The sequence below is a fragment of the Lemur catta genome, chromosome 18 (genome assembly GCF_020740605.2).
Source record: "Lemur catta isolate mLemCat1 chromosome 18, mLemCat1.pri, whole genome shotgun sequence".
Lineage (NCBI taxonomy): Eukaryota > Metazoa > Chordata > Mammalia > Primates > Lemuridae > Lemur > Lemur catta.
In genome coordinates, this window is record NC_059145.1 from 4,353,607 (window position 1) to 4,363,060 (window position 9,454).

Below are 9,454 nucleotides of genomic sequence, written 5' to 3' on the forward strand. Positions count from 1 at the left end.
AAAATTTTAATGTAAATGCAAATACATTTTAAGAATTGAGAAGTCTTACAGTCTCCCTTTTTTTCCTCCCCACATTTAGTATGTAGGGGATTTAGTATGTAGATGATGCAGTAATCATCGTCTTTCCAGTGAGGTCGAAACTTGGAAGGAAAGAACCCTTAAAAGAGAGGCTCACAAAGAAGCAGTTTGTGAGAATTCTCCAAAGTCTCCTAAGGTGACTGGGAACAGCTTCTGAAAAGAGACAGGTTACACATTCTCAGTGTAAGGAATAGAATTTACAAGATCCTGTGCCAAAGGAGTCACCAAAATCTTGGTTTTTTGATAGCCAATCAAAGTCTCTACCAGCACCTCATCCAATTTCCTATTTTGATAACTCAAGTTTAGGCCTTTGTCCAGGTAGGTAATGTTTCTCCAGGCACAGCACTGAAGTTCAATCACTTTTACCCCAAGTAAAGCACTTATTCTATCGCTTAAACCTGCAGTTTTCTCCAAAGATAGAGAGAGTCTATTTTGCCAACAAAGGAGGAAATAGGGTAGAACTGCTTGTCTCAAAATCCCAAAGTTCCTGAACATAGGGCTAGGCAGAAATACAGAGCTTTTAAAGGGAGGGTTCTCAGCTTTAGCAATGATTGTGGTTAATTATTTCAGTCATCCCAGCTCTGCCAAAAACAAAGCCTGTGAACTCTGCTGGCCACCCACCTGGGGGCTGGGGACCACTTGGGAGTTTTAAGAAAAGATTTAACTTGCCTTGGGGATATAGGCCAGACTATAAGTTCCGAAACGTGGAGGTGGGGGGGAGTTTTAAAAGGACAGAAAATCTTTCTGTCCTTTTTTTTTTTTCTTTTTTCGTTTTTTTTCCCCCTAGGCCATTACTTCTATGACATTGGGAAACTCATGATGTGAAATAGTTTGTGCCTAGAAGAAACTTTTCGGTTGGCTACGTTAAGTATGAAGCATGTTTTATATGTTTCAAGGACATTATACAAAATTCAGCAGACTTGTCCACGATCATTAGGGAAATGAATGATTTTCCTTTTGTAAATGTTTACATACCACAAGCTGCTCCAGGACTGTCATTGACACCTATCCACCAACAGAGGTTATTTTCATTGTCCCAGAGGCCCCGCAGGAATGAGGTGCTCACCATATTCACTTAGGAATGTATATTCTCAAATACATAAAATTTCCCTGTCCCCAATTACTGTAGGTAGTCAAGTCACTTAAATCTGATTGCTGAGTTTGCTCCGTCTCAGCCAATGACCAAGGAAGCCCGATTTTGTAAGATCAAAGAGCACGGTGCCAAAAGATAGGAGCCTGATGCTGAAAAGACATAGGTTCGGGTATCCACGTGCACACACAAAGAGACAGGATCGGATACATTGTGTTGACAGTGTTTTGAGTCAGGGAAACTGGAAGATGAGTTGGAAGTATCATGAACAACTTTGTATTTCTTCCAGGACAGGAAAATTGACAGGAAGAGAAAATGCATTGTTCTCAGCATAGGATAAAAAGACATATCTTGTTATATAATTCATTCTGTGATTTAAATTTTTATACGATATGATACTCAATAAACCTAAAAAACAAGGTAAAACAGAAACCAAAAGAAAAAAAAAAAAAACTACAGGCAGAGGCCTATGGTCCCGGGAGGAGGCAGGGAGCGGGAGGAGGGGCGCCTCTCGCAGACAACAGGGCGGGTGGGCGGAGATCCGCTAGAGGCTAGGGCTGCCTGGGGCGGGCCCAGAGCTGCGAGCCCAGGAAGAAGAGGGTGGGACCCGACCGTGCTCTACACCCCGATGATCTGAACCCCGCCCTCCACACCTCTAAGGAGTCAACTCTTAAGCTTCCAACATCAGCTGACTTTCCCCATCCCGATGTCTGATCAAAGTGGCCGCTAGGTGATACCCAATAACCGGTGCCAGTGTCAGCCTGAAAGGAACCGACTCTCTGATGGCAGTGGGGTGGGGAGGTGTGGAGGTGGGGCGTGCCGTGCGTGGCCCATCCAGCTCCCCTTCCTCCTTGGAGCGCATTTTCCGAGTGGACTTCACCCGTGAGCTCTACGGAGTAACACAGGCAGGCAGTGCGCATTGTCAGTCTTACTAATTAAAAATAGAGAGAAAAAAGAAAGAAAAAAAAACAATTAAAAAGTCCTACCAGATCCATCTGTACCTTCAAATCGTGACGATCCGGTGTTGACACGCACGTGCGAGACGTGTCTTCTCCCTCACACTGCGTTTCGTCCACACATCATCCATCTGACGCGAAAAAAGAAACAGAGAAAGAGATGAAAAAGAGAAAATGAACAAAGGGAAAAAGAAGAAAGAAATTTTGAAAAAAAGAGACCAAAGTCACAGCCAGAAGGAAGAATACTGACCCGAGAGCGACACCTAGTGACCACACCGTCAACAGCACACTACGGCCCCAATTCGCCGGAGACATCCGGTGGACCCCAGGGCACTGCCGAGGGGGGCCGAGGGCAACATGTGGTCGACCCGGGGCCACGGCGTCTGCAGCCGATTCCCAGATTCCCAGGCGGGCACACGAGCCCGGAGCTCATTGTCAGCACGGCGAAAGGGGGGAGGGAGGGAGAGGGGAGGGAGGGAAAAAGAAAATAATCACAAAGTCACACCAGATCCCGTCATAGTTCATAAACATGGTGATTGCGTGTTCACACACACGTGTGAGATGTGCCTCCTAGTGTGTGGGCACATCACCCGCGTGACGTGAAACAATGAATACAGGGGAAAAAAGGCGGCAGGAAAAGGCAAAGAGAGAATAAATAAAATGAAAGGGCAAAAAAGAAAGTCACACCGCGGTCACATAGCAGGGGAGTGAGAGCAAATCAACAAGCCACAGACACAAACTCCGAGAGAAACACTCCGGTGCCCCCCTTCCCCGCGCCCCCCGCCGGAAGAATACCGATCGGAGGGCCACCCCTAGGGGCAGTGGGGCCAGAGGGACGAAATCCAACCCGAAGCCTCTACCACGATGGCTGGCAGAGACCGGACATCTGGTCGACCAGCGAGTTCACAGGCACACCGGCCCGGGTGAGCATTGCCAGCGGGGGACTGCAAGGGAGGGGGGCGGAAATTAAAGTCAGGCCAGGTCCCGTGATAGTTCATGAGCGTGATAATTGCGTGCGTTTGGGAAAAAAAGGGGGGGTGGGGAGTAAAGAAACGAAGATCGAGAGCGAGAGAGGAGAGAGAGAGCGAAGAAAAAAAAGTCACACCTTTGGCCACGTACTAAGGAAGTGAGAGGGAGTCAAGAAGGTGCAGCTGCAGAACCTTCTCCCGGAGACCCCTAGGGTCAACGAGGCCGCAGGGGCCGATGCCAACCCCAAAGAGACCTAGTGTGACGGGGACATCTGGTCGACCCCGTGTACCATGGCGTCCGCCGCGGCACCGGCGGAGGCGTGAGCCCGACACCCGAGAGACCCTGCCGCTCTACCCCGACGGGGACCCGCGCCCAGCGCCGCTGACGGCCGGCCTGCTGGTTGACCTCGACTCGCGGGAGAGAAGAGGGGCAGTGGAGGCAGGCGGGGTCCGGACCGAGCGACCCCCTCCACCCCTGCGGCCAGGGAGAGGGCCGCGGCGGCTGGACGGCCGCCCTCATCGGGCCCGTGCGCCACCCACCCCCGGGACAGGGGACGCCACGCGGGGCCACCCCGCCAACCACCACCGCGGTCTCGGTCGACCACTCCCCACAGCAGCGCTCTCCTCGGAACCGGAGTCCCAGCCCTGGGACGAGCCCTGGCGGGGTGTGCGGGGAGGAGGCAGCGGGGGACGGGCCACCCTGAAGTGCGACGCCCGGCGCAGCGGGAGGACGTCCCCTGCCCCTACCTTCCCCCTCCAGCGACTCCCCGATCCCCACCCACCCCTCCAGGGCTCGCCCAATCAAGTCCAATTAGCCAAAAAGGCAGGAAGGTGGTCTGGGGCCAGGGCAGGGCGGGAGGGCTTCTCCGTAGGAGACGGACCTGGCCCAGGGACTGTGTCACTCATGGAAACATGCCATGGGCCCAGGCCCCGTCAAGGGCAGGATGGAAGGGAACTAAGGCTCAGGTCACCAGGGTCTCTCTCTCTCTCTCTCTCTCTCTCTCTCTGTTCAGCGAAGTTTCAGCCATGGGATCCAGTGATGTGACACTTTGTGGTTCATGTGATGTTCTGCTCATAGGGCCAAGATCACCAAAAAGCCACATTTCAGTAAGGCATACAGAGGGACAAATACTGTGTGATGGCACTTCTATGAGCGACCTGGGACAGGCAAATTCATAGTGACAGAAAGTGGACATAAGGGTTCAGGGGCCCAGGGAGTTAGTGTTTAATGGGCCTGGAGTTTGTGTCCAGTGATGAACAATGTCAGGTACAGATAGTGGTGATGGTTCAACACATTCTGAATGTTCTGATGTCACGGAATTGTACACTTACATATAAATGGGTCACACGATCAATGTTACGTATACTTTCCCACAATGAAAAAAAGACCTTGCCTAACTGTGAAATCAGCATTTAATCACTCCAGTCAATTGGTTCATGAAATGTATAGTTTGATTTATTAGTTGCATAGCAGCGTTTAAAGATTTGGGGAAATGTGCTTTCTAGATATAAATGCTTCATAAGCTGAACCCTAAAAATAAATAAATCTTACAAAGCTCCGTGTCAGGGCGGGCAGGAGAGAGAAGGTCTGTGTAACCCAGCGGGATTTCCAGGCTTTTCCACAGAGGGCTGAGGCGACAGCTTCCTCCCGCTCCACTCCAGGGCAGAAGGAGTCCCTCCCCCTGTGCTCATCTGATGGAGGAGACAAGCCAGCCACCCGAGCGAGGCTCTGCAGTTGAGAAGCTGGATTCCTTGGATGTTGCTGCCACCCTTCCTATTTGTGAAGGAGGATGACCATCCAGGGGAGTGACACAGAGTACCGCAGGATTCCCTGAAGCACCCTGGGGAGGGTTCCATGTGGCCTCTGCTCCACCATCTTCTTCGCCCCATGTTCACAGTCACTCCTCAGGGTCATGTGGAGCTGGGATTTGTGGGAATGAACCTGTCCCAGCCCCCTGCCATGGCCGGTGCTCAGGTGAGTCACAGCAAGGAGATGGCACAGCTGGTAGCAACAGGGATCTTCCTGCCTTGTTTTGAAGTGGCCCCATCCACCCCGGCTACTGACCTCCAGGGACTCTCCCAGCCAGAGGATGTCATTCCCCATCCCCTGGTCCTGCACGTGGTGGGGCTTGGAAGCTGCTTCTCGTCCGGACTCACTAAACCACCATAGGCCAGAGACCTCCCTCCGTCTTTGCCAACAGGAAGTCAGCCCATGTGATGGCAGAGGCCCTCACAGCCTGACCCACCACTGCTGATTGGGCTGTGGCTGTGACCAGGGCACCCTCTTTTACCCATGGATGCCCCGTGGTGTCTCTGATTGGACCCCGGCTTAGTTTCCTGTGGCTGCTGTAAAAAATGACCACGAATGGGTGGCTTAAAACAACAGAAACTTATTCTCACACTTCTGCAGGCCACACTCCAAATGTCACCAGGGCAACTGACTGTGGGAAGCGTGGACGCCATTGCAAGATGGCGCCGATTTCCGGTGGCCTGGCTGAGGTAAACAAGTGCGGCACATGCGTAGTACATCTGTAGGGTTGTTGCATAAGTATGCATATGAGGTTTTCTGGCTTGGCCTATTGGTGACCGCTTGTGATTGATTGTGGCCTATCACTGTTACTTCCTGTTTCCCTGAGAGTATATTACTGTGTGAGAGCTTGTGCTCAGGGTCTTCCGCATCTTGAAGCTTAGAGGGATCCCCAATAAAGCACTGTAGAAGAACTCCTGTTGCCGCGTCTTCCTTGCTGGCGAGGCGGGCGCGACAAGTGGTGCCGATACCCGGGAACTGTACCACCAGGGCACCAGCGGAGACGACCTCTTGTGAGGTGAGTTCAGAACTACAGTGTGGGACGGCCAATTTTCCCGCCCCCAAGAGAGACATGGGCAACATACCACTACGCCGGTTTCTGTGGCCTCTGAAAACCCTGCTTGCTGAAAATAAGATTCATGTTGACGATCATGACCTAAAGAGATTGTTGAGGGAGGTGGACCGGGTGTCCCCTTGGTTCCTAGCCTCCGGCTCGCTCACCATACCATCTTGGAGGAAGGTGGGCCATGATCTACGCGAGGCGTTAGATTTAAGGCCTGGCGTCTTGATACTTCATAGGTTAGTTATGGATTGCCTAAAGTGCGATCCGCAGGGTTCGCAGAGTGCAGCAGAACAGCTTGCGGAAGTGCAGTCTCAGCTCTCAGAAGGAGGGAGAGGGGAAGGAGTTGCAACGGTTAAGGACGATCAGTCATGTCAGGTAGAGAACCGGCAAACGGGTGACGACCCGCTGTTGCCAGAATTTGCAGATTTGCATTTGTCCGAGGCGGAAGGTGAATCGTCCGCCTCGGAGGGGGAAGAAGCTACCCCCTCTTTTCAGCAGTTGAGAAAGGAAATACGGGGACTTAAAAAACAGGATGTGGTCCAGCCGAGAAGGCAGGCCCCGCCCAGGCTCGATATAGAGACCTGGCCTCCCCCGTATTCCCTGCCCCCACCTACAGTGCCCCTCGTTGGGCCCGCACCGGGGGGTGGAGCGTCTCTCCTCCCCCCAGAAGCGCGGAGAGAGCTAGGATTTGCTTTCCCTGTGTATGTGGACAACAATAATCAGAGATATTGGCAACCTGTGGACCATAAGCAATTAAAGGAATTTGCAGAGGCGGTCCGCAACTGGGGGCATAGCGCAGCCTACACTTTAGTACTGCTGGAGAGGCTTGCCGCTAGTGCCCTAACGCCCACGGATTGGCAGCAGGTGGTGCGCGCGGCGCTAACCACGGGCCAATATCTAGACTGGAAGTCCATGTATCATGACGGGTGTGCCGCGCAGGCCCGTGCGAATGCAGCCCAGGGAGGCGGCAGAGCAGCGTGGACTTTTGACATGCTCACTGGACAGGGGCAGTGGGCCAATAATCAAACGGCCTACCCGGAGGAGGTGTATGTCCAGGTAAATCAGATAGCCATTAAGGCTTGGAAGTGTTTGCCCAAACGGGGGGAGGTGCGTGGCAATCTGACAAAAATTGTCCAGGCTCCGGCAGAGCCGTTTTCGGATTTTGTGGCTCGCATGATGGATGCCGCAGGAAAGATTTTTGAGGACGTAGACACGGCCTTGCCGTTGGTTGAGCAACTGGTTTTTGAGCGGGCCACTTCGGAATGTCGGAATGCTATTACGCCATGGAAAAGTAAAGGATTAAATGCATGGCTGAAGGCTTGCAGGGAGATTGGGGGTCCTCTGACTAATCAAGGCCTGGCGGCCGCGGTCATAGCGGCACAAGCCCAACAACAACGCTATTGCTACAACTGCGGCAAGCTCGGTCATTTAAAAAGACAGTGCCGAGCGCCCAGTAAGGTGAAGCAATCATCTTCCCAGCCGGGGGTTTGCCCCGTGTGCCAGAAAGGTCGGCACTGGGCCGAAGAGTGCCGATCCGTTAAAGACAAGGAAGGCCGGCCCATCTCCCGAGGGCCTAGCGGCAGCATGGTTGCACTGCCAAAAAACGGGAGGCGGGGCCCACGACCCCAGGGCCCGCAAACATATGGGGCGATGCTGGCGCAGGACAGCCCCCAGGGGCCCCCGGGCCCGTCTCTGCTGACCCCGGGGACTCGTCCCTCCTTGAATCCGGCGCTACCGGGGGGGAACCTAGGAGGGCCACCCCCGGTTCCGCAGGATTGGACCTCCGTGCCACCACCCTCACAGTTTTGACACCTGGGTTAGGATGTCAACCTATCCCTTCAGACTTTAAAGGACCTCTGCCCAGTCATACTGTGGGATTAGTGCTTGGGAGGTCATCGGCTACCTTAAAAGGGCTGATTGTCCACCCGGGGGTTATAGACTCAGACTTCCAGGGGCCAATAAAGGTCATGTGCTCATCACCTTGGGGAATTATCTCCATCCACCCCGGAGACCGATTTGCTCAGCTTCTGCTCCTCCCTAGCCTTCACGCTTGGTTCCCCAGCAAGCAGGAGCCACGTGGTAGTAAGGCGTTCGGGTCGTCCGGAGGCACTTGTACCTTTCTGTCTTTGGATTTAAACACCCGTCCGACCCTTGTATTGACTGTTCAGGGAATAAAATTTGAGGGTTTGCTGGATACGGGAGCAGACACTAGTATCATATCTGAGCGGTGGTGGCCTAAAGGCTGGCCGCTCACCCGCTCAGAGGCAACTTTACAGGGCCTGGGTTACGCTTCGGCCCCAGCCGTGAGTGCCCGAACTCTGTCTTGGAGTGATCTTGAAGGCGGTAGGGGTAGTTTTAAGCCTTTTGTTCTCCCCTTACCAGTGAATCTCTGGGGCAGAGACGTCCTGAGACAGTTAAACCTTAAGTTAACAAATGAGTATTCTGCTCAGAGCCAAGGCATGATGAGTAACATGGGATGGGTCCCAGGTAAAGGATTAGGAAAGAGTTTGCAAGGCAGGACAACACCACTTAGGCCTAGTCACAATCCCGGTAGACAGGGGCTGGGTTTTTCCTAGGGGCCGCTGACACTGCCTTGCCCATTCCCTGGGTTTCGGAGGACCCGGTGTGGGTGTCTCAGTGGCCATTGCCCTCCGACAAATTGCTTGCAGCCCGTGAGTTGGTACAGGAACAGCTCACTCTTGGGCACCTTGAACCCTCTCACTCGCCTTGGAACACCCCTATTTTTGTGATTAAGAAAAGGTCAGGAAAGTGGCGCTTACTGCAGGACCTAAGGGCAGTCAACGCCCAGATGCGCCTAATGGGGCCTGTCCAGCGAGGGTTGCCCCTTCTTTCTGCCTTGCCCAAGCATTGGAATCTGATCATTTTGGATATTAAAGACTGTTTTTTCTCTATTCCCCTTCACTCATCTGACAAAATTAGATTTGCATTTACACTCCCTTCCATGAACCATGAGCAGCCTGATGAAAGGTACCACTGGCGGGTCCTGCCTCAGGGCATGGCTAACAGTCCCACTCTATGCCAGATTTACGTTAGCGCGGCTCTCCAGCCTGTTCGACAGAGGTACCCTAAGGTAAGAATCATCCATTACATGGATGACATTCTACTATGCCATCGGGATGCCCAGTTGTTGCTTCAGGTCTTCGCCTTCCTTCATGTTCAGTTAAAGGAAAGGGGGCTGTCCATAGCTCCCGATAAAGTGCAGGAAGGGGCGGTGGGCTCATTTCTTGGCAGTAGCATCCTTCCCGATAAAATTGTACCTCAGAGGCTGTCCATTCGAAGAGATGCTTTGAGAACTTTAAATGATTTCCAGCGATTATTAGGAGACATCAATTGGCTTCGGCCTTTTCTGGGCCTTACCACCGCTGAACTAAAGCCTTTATTTCAGATTCTTGAGGGAGACCCTCATATCACATCCCCTAGAACCTTGACTCCGGAAGCCCTAAAGGTCTTGCATAGGGTTGAGGAAGCCAT

The 9,454-nt window shown here is 52.8% G+C and overlaps 1 long non-coding RNA gene and 1 pseudogene across 2 annotated transcripts; one reads left to right on the forward strand and one right to left on the reverse strand.

Annotated features, from left to right (window-relative positions):
* Positions 1-1,633: 1,633 nt before the first annotated feature.
* LOC123623633 lies at positions 1,634-2,621 on the reverse strand. 2 transcript variants are annotated; one of them, XR_006729940.1, is made up of 3 exons: positions 2,375-2,621; positions 2,170-2,255; positions 1,634-2,057 (listed from the first exon to the last, which is right to left on the reverse strand). It is a non-coding gene; the product is annotated as an uncharacterized LOC123623633 (long non-coding RNA). The 2 variants fall into 2 exon arrangements; XR_006729939.1 differs by having other exon boundaries at positions 2,155-2,255.
* Positions 2,622-2,632: 11 nt separating this feature from the next.
* LOC123623712 lies at positions 2,633-2,724 on the forward strand (annotated as a pseudogene).
* The last annotated feature ends 6,730 nt before the right edge of the window (positions 2,725-9,454 follow it).